The 13,409-nt window shown below is 45.9% G+C and overlaps 1 long non-coding RNA gene and 1 pseudogene across 1 annotated transcript in view; one reads left to right on the top strand and one right to left on the bottom strand.

Annotated features, from left to right (window-relative positions):
- The first annotated feature begins 523 nt into the window (after positions 1-523).
- Positions 524-9,827, top strand: LOC138445695 (oviduct-specific glycoprotein-like; annotated as a pseudogene).
- LOC138445698 (uncharacterized) overlaps positions 6,100-13,409 on the bottom strand; it is a 48,055-nt gene continuing 40,745 nt past the window's right edge. Inside the window, exons 3-4 of the long non-coding RNA XR_011258967.1 lie at positions 12,236-12,391; positions 6,100-6,731 (exon numbers count right to left, since the gene is read on the bottom strand). This is a non-coding gene — a long non-coding RNA (uncharacterized lncRNA). The remainder of the gene's footprint in view (positions 6,732-12,235; positions 12,392-13,409) is intronic.

The following is a 13,409-nucleotide window of genomic DNA, read 5'->3' as shown; positions in this document are numbered from 1 at the left end:
AGAAGAGGAAGGAGGGAAGGGTGTGTGTGTCTGCATTTGTGGGAGCTGGAGGGTGAGCTGGGGTGTGTGTGTGAATCTGCGTGTGTTTCTTCCTTTGTCTCCTGCAGGGCTGCTCCTTGTGCTGAAACACCATGATGGTGAGGAAACTGGTCCTCTTCAGAGCCGGGGAGAGTGTCCACTGAGAACTGCTCCAGATCCAGTGTCTCCTGTGCCCACCTTGGCTCTGCGTCGGGGATCATTGACCCAGTTTGGCTCAACAGCGGATTCTGTCACTGTTGGGTCTTCTCTGCCAGGATCCAGACTCTCGGGTCCATTCTGACCAGGGTTTCATGAGGCGTTCTTTCCCTGGGGGACCCCAGCAGTGGGGGATGGACCTGCCCTCCTTTTAGCTCTGGAGTGTGTGTGTGTGTGTGTGTGTGTGTGTGAGGGAGCAGTTACAGTAGCCTAGCCTCTCGGGCAGTGTCAACACCACTCTGTGGATGCTGAGCTCCATCCTCACTTGGTTTCTATCAATAATGCCTGCTGTCCCCTGCCAGGTGCTGCCCACAAGCTGGTGTGTTATTTCACCAACTGGGCATTCAGTCGGCCCGGCTCTGCCTCGATCCTGCCCCGGGATCTGGACCCCTTTCTCTGCACCCACCTGGTATTTGCCTTTGCTTCGATGAACAACAATCAGATTGTTCCTAAGGATCCCCTGGATGAGAAAATCCTCTACCCAGAGTTCAACAAGCTCAAGGAGAGGTGTGTTCACTGTGTGTGGGGGGCTGTATTTTACAGGTAAAGAGGAGTAAGTATTTTCTTCTGTTAGTCGTCACCTGTCCTCTGATCCTTGGGTCCCTCCTCCTGTCAATGGCTCTCTATAGTGTCCCTGCTCTGGGAGTTCCCCATTGATCAGCACTTTGAGCTCGTCCTTGCCTCCCTGCCCTTGTGGCTGCTGTGCCCCTGCCTAGAATATGCTCCTCTCTCTTCTCTGCCTTGCACCCCAACTCACCCTTCAAGCCCAGTGCTCAGGATTCTATTTTCAAATGCTTCGGAGAGAGCTGCATATCACAAAAGCTTCACAAATGCTAGTGTTTCATTGCCCTTTGTCACCTGCAAATGAACCCCAAGGGAAGGGCTGGTGTCTATGGTCTTTGTACACCGGTGGCGGGGTCAGCGCCCAGCAGAGAGCTGGTGCTCAGTGTTCTCTCCCCAGGCCTCCTGGGCTGTCCTCTGCAGGGAGTGGTCTGTCGCTGTGTGCATGGTTGTAGAAGGGCAGAGAAAATCCATGTCACTAGAGCACAGCCTCCAGAGAGGAGAGCAGGGAGCTTGTCCATCTGTTCATTGCTATGTTTCAAGCGCCTAAAGCAGTCAGAGGCATGTATTAATTGCTCAGTAAATGTTTGTTGACCAAAAAAGTGAGTGAAGAGAAAATTTAGGCTGCCTTTTCTTTTTCTGGGAATGTCATGGGAGTGGGGAGTTTGGGGGGCGTAGAGAGCCTGGGGTCCTGGGTGTGATGGTCTATATGTGGACTGGTTGCTGCCTCTTTTATCCTTCTTCTCCATCTTGGGCTCCACTCCTTTCTCCCTTAGGTTACTCCACCCACTGCCTCCTTTTCCTCCCCCTCCTCCCATCTCCACTACTTCCCACTGTTCTCCCAGCTCACCAACTCTGTCCTTTATCACAGGAACAGAGGGCTGAAAACGCTGCTGTCTGTCTGGGGGTGGAACTTCGGCACCTCGAGGTGAGTCTGTGCTATTAGGTCTTCTCTCTGGGATGAGGTTGAGGTGATGGGTCAGGGGAGCAGGCCAGCTTTACACTCACTATCTCATGATTGCTAGGGGAAAGGATTAAAGTGGCTGTTTGCATTCCAAATTTGTAGGAAAAAAGCACGAATGAGAGCTTTGGTAACTTACTGTATTTCACCCAGGTGTTCCTGAGAGATGATCAGCTAGGGATGATGATCAGGTAATGGAACCAAGCCTGCCAAGGTCTGAATCTGGTTAATCATTGCATGCAGTACTAGCCCCAAATTACTTAAAATTCAGCTTTGCTATTCTAAAGGTTTTCCAATAGTGTCTTCACTATGGAAGAGAAAATACTAGGAAAAATGGAGAACAGTCAAATTGCTGATAAACAGAATAGCAAAAACTCTAGAACCCCTGGTCAGAGCCTGGCCCTCTTGTGCCATGTTATGGGGCCCATTAGCTCAGAGATCTTTCTGGAAATGCTGGCCTTTTTCTCATGTTCCCTCCCCTTATCTGTTTGGACAAAGAGTCAGTGCCTGGCCAGGAGTGATCATTTCAAAGGCAGAGCTCTTCTGAGTCACTGTCTCTACTGCAGGCTGAGTGTTGCTTCCGTCTGGCAGGGGAAGGTATGGTTTGCAAATCCTTCCTGGAGCCTGAAGTCCAGGGCTGGGAAGGGACTTAAGAAGGTTTGAAAGTTTCAAAGCTCTGCCTTCCTTTCCACAGCCACATATGAACCAAAGAGCCTTGCAGGGGAGTGGTGGGGGGAGCACAGTTATGCAGAAAGCTCTCCTGGCCTCACCCCTGGCCCCCCTGCAGGTACACCAAGATGCTGTCCACGTTTTCCAACTGGGAAAGGTTTGTCAATTCAGTGATCGCCCTCCTGAGGACACATGGCTTCGATGGTCTGGACCTCTTCTTCTTGTACCCTGGACTCAGAGGCAGCCCCGAGCATGACCGCTGGACCTTTCTCTCCTTACCTGAAGTAAGGCCAGCTTTGTTGTTGTTCAGTGACTAAGTCGTGTGCAACTCTTTTGCCACCCTATGGAGTTGCTGGCTTCCCTGGTACTGGCCCTCTGCTCAGCGACTTACCACACTGGCTCACGTCCCCCTTTCTTGGGAACCTGTGGGCAGGGCCTGTGTCTGACTCTCCTGGCTCCAGGAGTTTTGTTATTGTGGAAGATTGTTTCCCGGATGACTCCTGCTTTCCCTGACTCCACTCTGCTTTGTCCATTTCTCTCATCTGCCTCTCTCTTCCCAGGAGCTCCTGCAGGCCTTCAAGAATGAGGCCCAGCTCACCATGCGCCCAAGGCTGCTGCTGTCTGATGTCATCTCTGGGGACCCCCATGTCATCCAGAAAGCGTATGATGCACGCCTTCTGGGCAGGTGAGTGGGTGCTCCTTTGGTGTTTGGCGGGGGGCACTGGAGGGAAGAAGGCATCTTGGGTTCAGAACCCAGAGGTGTCCAGCACTGTCCCGGAGCTTTGACTTCCTGCCCTGCTGTGAGAGCACCTGTGGGAGGTGGGTTAAGCATGAATGTAGGTGGGGACAAGGATTATTCCTTATAGCCCGGACTTCCTGAGGAGATCAGAGGGGAGTGATGGAGCACCAGGCCATACCACAGCATCCCTTTGGGTAGATATCAGCATCATCCCTGGCTGGGCCTCAAGGAGTGAATCCAAGGGCCTGACCTCTATTCTGCTGGAATCCCCTGTGGATGTGCACTGGGTAACAGAGGGGATGGGTGAATTACCAACTACTGCCTCTGAAACAAAAATAGGAATGCCCAGTTAGGGCCCGTTTTTAGAGCAGAGGTCTTCATGCCAAAGTCACAAAACCAGATGGAGGGAGCTCATATCTCTCTGGACATGCCAGTTCTGGGCTAATTCTAACAAAGTTCAAGAATCAAGTGTTTCCTGATGTTAAAAGGGAGGCAGATGCAACATACAAGAGAGGATGCCATTCCTGTGTGTGATGACCCTTAGGGAGAGTGGGTTCAGCGTGTCAGGAGAGGTGAGAGATCCAGTGAGCTGAGTTGGCTAGTGTTGGTCTCATAGCCAGGCAGGATTGAGGACTCCACCTTCACCCAGCTGGGTCACCTGAGACAAATTAAGTAACTGCGTGAGTTTCAATTTTTTCATTTTAAAATGGAGACAATTATGGTAATTAGGATATTAACTAGATTAAAATTAAATTAGATAATCCATGCTAACCTCTACACTGTGACTCGGTAAGGCTCAATTACACTTCGCCATCTGGAAAGCTTTCTGGAAGAGATGGGTTTCACTGGCTCCTTGAACAGTAGAAAGATGGATGCAATTTTGTGCTGTCTGATTACGCATGTCATTTATGCAGACCTCTGCTGCACTTGTGGAAAGGCAATGGCACCCCACTCCAGTACTCTTGCCTGGAAAATCCCATGGATGGAGGAGCCTGGTAGGCTGCAGTCCATAGGGTTGCTGAGGGTCGGACATGACTGAGCAACTTCACTTTCACTTTTCACTTTGATGCATTGGAGAAGGAGATGGCAACCCACTCCAGTGTTCTTGCCTGGAGAATCCCAGGGATGGGGGAGTCTGGTGGGTTGCCGTCTATGGGGTCGCACAGAGTCGGACACGACTAAAGTGACTTAGCAGCAGCTTAGCAGCTGCTGCGCTTGTTTCCTGGTCTGACCCCTTGGATACTCTCGGGAAGGCATAGGTCCTGACACACCACTGTCCCTCACCAGCTGTGTGTTCCAGGGCAGCCTCTCACATGCGGAGCATGGCTCAGGCAGCCCCCAATACCCATCTCAGTACGCAGAGATGGCAGGGGTGTTGGGTGGCTGATGTTCAGCTAGTTAGCTAGTTGGTGCTGTGAAAGTCTAGCTACCATGATCTTCATACCTCCTTTTCCTGCCCTTATAGATTCCTGGATTTCATCAGCGTCTTGTCTTACGACTTACATGGAAGCTGGGAAAAGGTCACAGGACAGAATAGCCCTCTGTTCTCTCTGCCTGGAGACCCCAAATCTTCGGTAAGAAAAGGAAAGCTGTCAGGCAGCCCAGACATGCACCCCTGAGCCAGGCCAGTGGCTTTTGGTGACAAGGAGGTATTGGTTCTCCCTCCCTACAGGCATATGCCATGAGCTACTGGTGACAGCTTGGGGTCCCCCCCGAGAAGCTCCTCATGGGGCTCCCCACCTATGGATGTACTTTTCACCTCCTCAGAGCCTCTCAGAATGAGCTGGGGGCAGAAGCTGTGGGACCAGCATCTCCAGGGAAGTACACCAAGCAAGCTGGCTTCTTGGCTTATTATGAGGTGACGGGAATGGGAACCTGTGTCTGTGAGTTAGGGCTCCCCGACCCGAGCCCAGGGCCAAAGCAGGGACAAGGGACCAAGGCAAGACTGAGGGCTAGAGATAGGACAAGGAGGTGGTTTGCTGTGGTAAGGGACATCCAGTCTCTGGGATATTCTCTTTTCTTTTGGGGAAGTTATTTGAGCCCTTTGTAAGAGGTGAGGGACTGGGTGAACTCTGAATGGAGGGGGACAGATACCTCCTTAGAAGATTCTTAAATAATATTTAAGTCAATCCTGAATTACTGTATGGCCTAAATGAACATAATTAATATTTGAAAGATATATATATATTTTCAAAAGTTCAAATATTTTCAAAAGTAAGAGAATAGTATAGCATCCTCTCATTCCCTGAAAGAGTCATGGACCCAGGGCAGATATTTCACCCCTTAGAAGATTCTTAAATGGCAGTTAAGTAAATCCTCACTTACTATATGTCCTAAATAAACATAATTAATATTTACCATATGTATATAATCAGACATGTGCAAAAATAAAAGAACAGTATAACGTCCTCTCACTCCCTGATGCCCAAATGCCCTTCACTCAGCTTCAGTCATTAACCGCTCATGGTGAGTCTTTTTTTTTTCTCTGCTCCTGACTCCTTCCTTCTCACTAGTCAATTATTTTGAGACAATTCTAAGACATCCCGCATCACAGATTCTTTCTCCTCTACCTCGATTCCATGCCCGAATCCCCATCTCAACAAAGCTTGCTGTTGAGTAGGGGGAAGAGACATGGATCCAGGGGAATGTGGAACACAAGAGAAGACAGTAAGAGGCACCAAGTTCATGACTGTAGGGTGTGAGGTTGGTGGATTTTGAGCAGAACTATGAAGCACAGTAGAATCCTGATGGGTGGGAAGGACCTCCTAGGCAAAGGACAGCAGGCACCAGAGGGAGAGTTGCATCTTTGACTGAGGTGGTAATGGAGATGCTGGTGTCTCTCCAGTCTCTGCACTGTGCCTGCTCCTGGAGAAGTTTCCCTGCTAATCCAATGAAGCATGATTATAAGTGATGACATAGTCAAGGGGACGTAATGTTAAAGAGGTTTTGATAACAACTTTAATGAACAAACAAAAAAAATAATAACTTCCATATTAGCTTCTGCAGCCCAAATGGAATATTTCTATATCTTTGCAGCAAACTGTCTCCAGCACAGTGTTGGGTACCCAGTCTACAGTCAGTGGTTTTTTGATATAATAACCTAGTTCTCCCTGCCTTCGGGTCTTTACATTTATTATAGATTCAAAAGTTAGTTTGATAAATACCTGGATGGATCAGTTTATGTTGGTTTAATGAGCAAAGGAGATACTTGCTTATGAAAAGTCTTTGAGAAAGGTACAGGTTTGGTCTAGACTCAGGTTTCTTATGTAGTAGTTTGGTACTGACATTATTTACAAACTCTAGTTTGATTTCCTAAAGGCTGCCACCCACTCCTTAGTTCTCTACCTGTTTATCCATCATGGATATTAGAGAAAGGAATAAGCAATAGTAAGAATTTATCCAAAATAGAGAGGAAGTCTTTACCCCTAGGTGTGAACAGTTTGTCTGTTGGTGCTTCTCTTCATGGAACGCCACGCAGCTGATCACTGTTCTGACGCTCCTGCAGATTTGTTCCTTCATTGAGGGAATGAATAAACGCTGGATTGATGATCAGTGTGTCCCATATGCCTTCAAGGGGAAAGAGTGGGTTGGCTATGATGATGCCATCAGCTTTAGTTACAAGGTGAGAACTTGGTCCTTTATTGCTCCAACATAGTTTCCCTCTGGCTTCTATGAGACCCTTGTGTGTACAGTGTGTGTGTGTGTCTGTGTGTGCACTAATGTGCGCATGCGTGTATGTACCTATAAAACTGCCAGAGGGATGGGATGGGGAAGGAGGTGGGAGGGGGATTCAGGATGGGGAACACACGTACGCCCATGGCAGATTCATGTCAATGTATGGCAAAACCAATACAATACTGTAAAGTAAAAATAAATAAATAAAACTGAAAAAAAAAAAAAAACCAACCTGACAGGTTAACTTGTTAGCCTAAAAGTAGGGGGAAAAAAGTCAGAATCTTCACAATTTCCAACTTAGCAATAATTGGTTCCTCCTTATTTTACATTTGGGGAAATTAAACCCCAGAAAGAAGCCAATTGATTTGGCCAAGTCATGTAGTTATTTGCATGTGACAATCTTTTCCATCAGTCTTACAAGAGAACTCTGGTAAGGTAATAAGAAAATCTGGATTCAATGCTAAACAACTTCCATTTAGTTATATCTGAGGGTTTAATAATCATGGATAAAATGCTTCATTTTCTTTTATGTGTAAAAGTTATGATATTGTCCATTCTATTCCTCTTTTATAGCATCACTATGTCATAAGATATGTTGAAATGATTTTTTTTAATAAAGCAATATCTCCAATTTAATATGATGATAATGATGATTAGCAGGCTGGGGAACCAGACAATATTTCATATTTATGAACATGTACTATGCGCAAAATATTGCTCCAAATATCTTACATGTATGAATTTAGAAATCTCTTAAAAATTATGGCAATATATACATAAAATTCACTATGTTATTCATTTTTTAGTCACCATTCAGTAGCATTAAGTACATTCACATTGCTGTGCAACCATCATATCTACCTCCAGAACTTTCTCCTCTTTCCAAACTGAAATGACTCCCCACTCCTTCCTCACACAGCTCCTGGTAATCACCACTCGACCTTCCATCTGTATGAATTTGGCTACTCTAAGCACTTCAATGAGTGGAATCATAGTATTTGTTCTTTTGTAATTGGCTTATTTCACTTAGCATTGTATCTTCCACTTCAACCTATGTTGTAATATGTGCATATAGGAACTCTGGATCCTAAAAATGTTGGAAATGTTATCCATTTTTGTTTTTTACATAAAAGGCAATTAAAACCCACAAGGCTTATGTAGCTTTTTTTTTTTTCAAGATCCCATAGCTAATAAGCAATAGAGGCTAGAGTCAAATACAGGCTACATGGCTAAGCATCCTACCATATTGCCTTCTGAGAGTCCATCTGATTTTGCCATTGTACTCAGTCTGGAGGGTGGCTAGTACAGCAGGTTGACTGACCATTGCTTTTTCAGGCATTTTTCATAAAGAGAGAGCATTTTGGGGGGGGGGGCATGGTGTGGACATTGGACCTGGATGATGTCACAGGCACTTTCTGTGGCACTGGCCCTTTCCCCCTTGTCTACATGTTGAATTATCTTCTGGTGAAGGACGGTGAGTAGCTATGGCCTGGAAGCTGGGTTGGCAGTTGCAAAACCACTGGGTGGGTCCCTTCTGTAAGATTTAAAGGCTTTGTTGGTGCAAAATGATAATGAAAGAAGAAAATAAGCTTTGATGGCCAGGCCAGTCTGCTTTCTAATCTTGGTTTTGATGCTTGCTCCATTTGACCTCTCTGAGCTTTGTTTTCCCATCTACAAAATGGGAATAATCCTTATACTCATGACATTATTATACACACTGGCAGTTAGGAGATGGAACCTGGCATGCTAAATCTGCAACATCCTTGGAGATGGTCCATAACCCTCATTTTGTGAGGAGACCAGGACTCAGAAAGATAATACAGCTAGTCAGGGGTGGAAATGAAACTCCAACTTAATTCTTTACAACATGCTTTCTAGGGCAACCTCCTTGCACTCAGCCTTTTTCCTCATGCCTCCCAAGTAGGGGACACAAAAGGATTCTTCCTGAGGATTCCACAAGTTAGGAAATAGGCCTCAGGGTCAATGTCTTGTGCAAAGTGTGACAGCCAAAGTGAGGGGCTCAGCATAGAGAACTGGCAGACTTCTGCTCGGGGTCACTCAACTGGAAATGTAGCCAACCCACCGAGTGTCCATGGGTGCCTGGGATCTTGTTGATACGTTTAAGTGGGGAAGCTGGGCTTCTGAGTGCGGAGACTTTATCTGTGTTGACAAGAGGATGCATTCAGAAATCCTCTGCTTCTGGTTTGGGAGCTGGTACTTCATCCCTGGAGCAGCTCTGGTTCTGCCAGTGACAGGATGGGAAGGAAGAGGTAGGAGTCTCACCCTCTTCTGTTGATTTCTTCTAGAGTTCAGCTCAACTCCTTCACCAAAACTTTGGTTTTCAACTGCTGTGAATTCTTCAAGAATTGGCCCTGAAATGCCAACTACGACCAGGGATTTGACCACTGGTTTGGGCATTTTGCCGCTAGGAGGAGAGGCTGTGGCCACTGAGACTCATAGAAAGTCTGTAACTATGACCACAACCCCCAGAGGTGAGACTGCAACCCCTACAAGGACCCCTCTATCATCTGGAAGGCGCACTGCTGCTCCAGAAGGGAAGACTGAGAGCCCTGGAGAGAAGCCCCTGACCTCTGTGGGCCATCTGGCGGTGAGCCCTGGAGGGATAGCTGTGGGTCCCGTGCACCTTCAGACTGGACAGAAGGTCGCGCCCCCAGGAAGGAAGGCTGGAGTCCCTGAGAAGGTGACCACCCCCTCTGGAAAGATGACAGTCACCCCTGATGGGAGGGCTGAGACTCTGGAGAGACTTTGACCTCTGAGGTGGACCCTGAGGCCTGGTGGGTTACTTTGGTCTTCAGACAGAAGCTAAAAAGTGGGTGCTGCTCTCTGGCTCTGTCATCTCACCTCTTTGGACAACTCCTCTTGCTTTTGACAACCCTTTTGTTCCCACTGATGGACTCATTCTTGGGATGACTTGATAACCCTTCTAATGAGTCCTCTCTGTAAAGAAACTTGGAAAACTCTGCTGTGAATAAAAGATACCAAAGTCTGTTGTGGGCAAAATTTGGGGGAAACCCTTATCTCTTCATCTAGGTCCCCTGATAGAGGCTGCCTGTGTCCAGACATTCATACATCATTCTTGGGGCAAACAGGTCCCAGGTCATAGTGAGGTCATCTCTTCTCTCTCAAATAAACTAAAAACATAAGAAGCCGTCTGAATTCTCTGAAGCTCTTTTCTTGAAATGACCAGTGGTAGTCAGTTGTTATCTTCTCCCTTTCAAGATCACTTCCCCTTGCTATTTTTGGAAAGAGGGAATTTGTGTCTGTCCCAAGCTGATATTTTCCAGTGTTGATTATGAGCTTCTCTCTCTGCAATGAACACTGCTGACTTCACTGATGGTCAAAGCCAGAATCTCCTCTAGGGAAGTTTTCCCTGTTGCTGAAGGGGCCTGAGAGAAGGAGGAGGGAGTTGTATCTTCTAGTTATATTCCCGACTTTGGAAAGTCTTAGTTGTCTCTGATAAAACACCTCCACCCCTACCTGTTCTCTCCATAAGGAGTGGTGGAGGGGAAGACAAAATCAACATATTTTGGTTATCTGCACACTTCTCCCAGGTCTATACTACACACTGCAGTCTACCTATGGTTTATTTTCCTGAGCATGATTCACCCTTATAAGTCAGTATAGACATAGGACCAACTTCTAGCTCTTCCTTCCTGGGAAGCAATGATGATAGTGTGCCCGATCTAACACCAATGTTACCTTTTCTTTTGGAAGTGCAGCCTCCAAGGCTTTAAAATAAGGGTTCATTAAAATACCTATAGGAGAGGCATTTATCATAAATGATAAAGCAGGTGAAGGCTGTACCCACACATGGGTGGGCACATGGCCTTGGGACCATGTTGCCACAGCATAAATCACAAATCAGTTAAGCTACAAAGCAAATCAACCTCAAAACCAGTTTACAAAACAGCTATTTATTTAGCTGATAATTCTGGAGGTTAGTCATTTAAGCTGTGTTCAGTTAGGTAGTTTTTATGATCTGGACTGGTCTTGACTGATCATGGCTGCAGTCACTCAACCATCTGCTATTAGCTAGTGGATTGGGTTGGGGTGGGCTGGTTTATCATGGCCTCAGCTGGGCTGCCTGAGGTCTCTTTCCATGAGACCTCCCATTCTTCAACTGGCTACTTTACAAGGTTGCGGTCTCTTTGTTACTAGAAAGCAAGAGAGAAATCTCCAATGGGCAATTTATTCTTAAATCTCTGCTTGAATTGCATTTACCATTGTTCCATTGGTCAAAGCAAGTCAAATGACCAAGCACAAAATTAGAATGGTTGCAAATTATGCAAATGAATATGGGGAAGCATAAATAAGTCGGAAGTTATTACTGCTAATCTGTTTCACAAACTCAATCTTCCAGTATTTAAGAAAAGCTGAAATTAGGGGTGTGTGTGTGTGTGTGTGTGTGTGTGTGTGTGTGTGTGTTTAGTAGAAACCTATTGGCTTCAAAGCATTGGCTAAAATGTCTGTGACTGGATGTGCCTGTGGATGTCAATCATGCCCCCTGGACCAGGGTGCTTTGATAGAGCAATTGGATCAAAGCATTCTATGTTTACATTAAGGTATGATGGACTAGAAGTGGGTTCACATTTCATTCTTGTCACTGGATTTTCAGATTTTTTCTCCTAGTTGTTGCATAGACCCTACTCTCATCTACTTAAAGGTTAGGGATTATACATTTAATTGGACATTCTTAGAGTATAGGAGAGAATTAGAAGTGAAGCTTTTCCCACTAGGTCCTATATGGACAATAAACATTTCTGAGAATCTTTGTAAGTTTTTTTTCTGTCGCCTTTTCTACATGTGCTTTATTCATGGATAATGTGTCTAAAAGTTTCTATTTATCTATATATAAATAGATAAGTGTCTAGAAGTTTCTATTTATCTATTTCTAAAATCTAACTTATAAGCTTCCTGGAGCTTATCTTTTTGCTGTAAATTGATTGGGACTTCCAACGTCATCATTTATCTCAAAATATACATTAGCGGGCAACCAACATAAGTTGATACAGCCACTATAGAAAACAGTATGGGGGTCCTTCAAAAGTAAAAATAGTACCACCATAGTATCTCAGAACCCCACTTCTGGGTATCTTTCCAAAGAAAAAAACAGCACTAATTCAAAAAGATGTGTGCACCCCTATGTTCACTGAAGCATTATTTACAATAGCCAGTATGTTCATCAGTAGATAGAGCCAACCCAAAGCAGGGAGCCTGCACTTTTCTCTTTCTTAGTTCCTTTCTGACTCTACTCTTTACTATCCAAAATTTGTGGGAGCCACAGAAAAATTCCCTACAGTCCTGGTGGAACATTTTGACCAAGATCTCCCTCCCTGTCCCTCTCATGGTCAAAGACATGGCAAAGGGATTTTTACCTTGAGAAGATTTGATGTGCAGTGAGTTCTCTGAACTTGGCCACAGCAGGTGAGTGGTCTGACAACACAGTGGGCTGCCCAGGGCCCTGGGGAATGGGACAAATGTGGAGTTGGATGCAGCTGGATTCTGGTACAATGCCTTGTACAGCTGTTCTCCTGTCACAGAGATAACAAGCCTCCCCTTAGCTCAGATCTTACACAGAGAGACAGGGCCCCAGGCCTTTGTGTGGGGCCTGCAGCAGAGATGGGGAGGATGCTACTTTGGGCCAGTAAGTTACACAGTGCCACTCCCCTCTTTGCCTCTAAACCCAGAAAATCCTCTCCATCAAGCACGAGTAGGCAGGGACCCAGCCCCTAGCTTCAATACAAAAAGGCTCTGTTTGGATTCTTCTGCATCATTTCTCTCTTGTCTGGGCATGTGCCATCCCATTAGGCCCCTGCTTTGTCAGGCTGCTGGCTTTTTCTTTCTCTTGCACAAGCTCAGGGTCCAGAATGAAAAGAGTGATGCCATCTGTACATTGATAGGAAGTGCTAAGTCACAAAGTACTGCATTTCAAGAGCTTAGCAGGTGTGTCCTAGCAAGTTAGGCATTCTCTGAAGGCATCTAACCTAAAATGCTGCTTCTGTAGTTTCCAATCCAAATCTCAGTGCCTCTCTCTGCAATATCTCACTCAAATAGAATGGCTTTTACAACAATTCTACACCTTAATCCATCATCTTTCTCATCACCCATAACTTACCCAGTGCCACACTTTGTAATGAAGAACTAATGCTGCCTTCAGTGCTCAGATCTGTGACCTGGCACCACCCTACTCCTAGAGAGCCTTAGAAGGCTGTGGTCCATGAGCCCCTGAGGATGCTGAACACCACCCAAGGGAGTAGCTGATACAAGATGCTCTGGGGCATCTCAGGCCTCAGTGAGACTGCAGAGCTATTCAGCTATTGCCTTCACTGAACATGCAGCTGAGTTAAGACAAGATCAGGTAAGTTGGATCTTGGCTCAAAGTCATTATCAAATGGTGAGAATCCAGTCCATTGGAGACTTAATGACTGTACCAGGTAGACAGTCCAATGGTTTAATCAACATGCATTTATTTGATTTTTGACTGTATGTTATATAATGTCACTTTCATTATTTCATCTAATCTTCACAATATACTTTGAAGTAGGTTTT

Source organism: Ovis canadensis, chromosome 1 (assembly GCF_042477335.2).
Source record: "Ovis canadensis isolate MfBH-ARS-UI-01 breed Bighorn chromosome 1, ARS-UI_OviCan_v2, whole genome shotgun sequence".
Classification (NCBI taxonomy): Eukaryota; Metazoa; Chordata; class Mammalia; order Artiodactyla; family Bovidae; genus Ovis; species Ovis canadensis.
The sequence above is the reverse complement of the archived record's forward strand: the minus strand, read 5'-3'. Positions and strand labels throughout refer to the sequence as shown.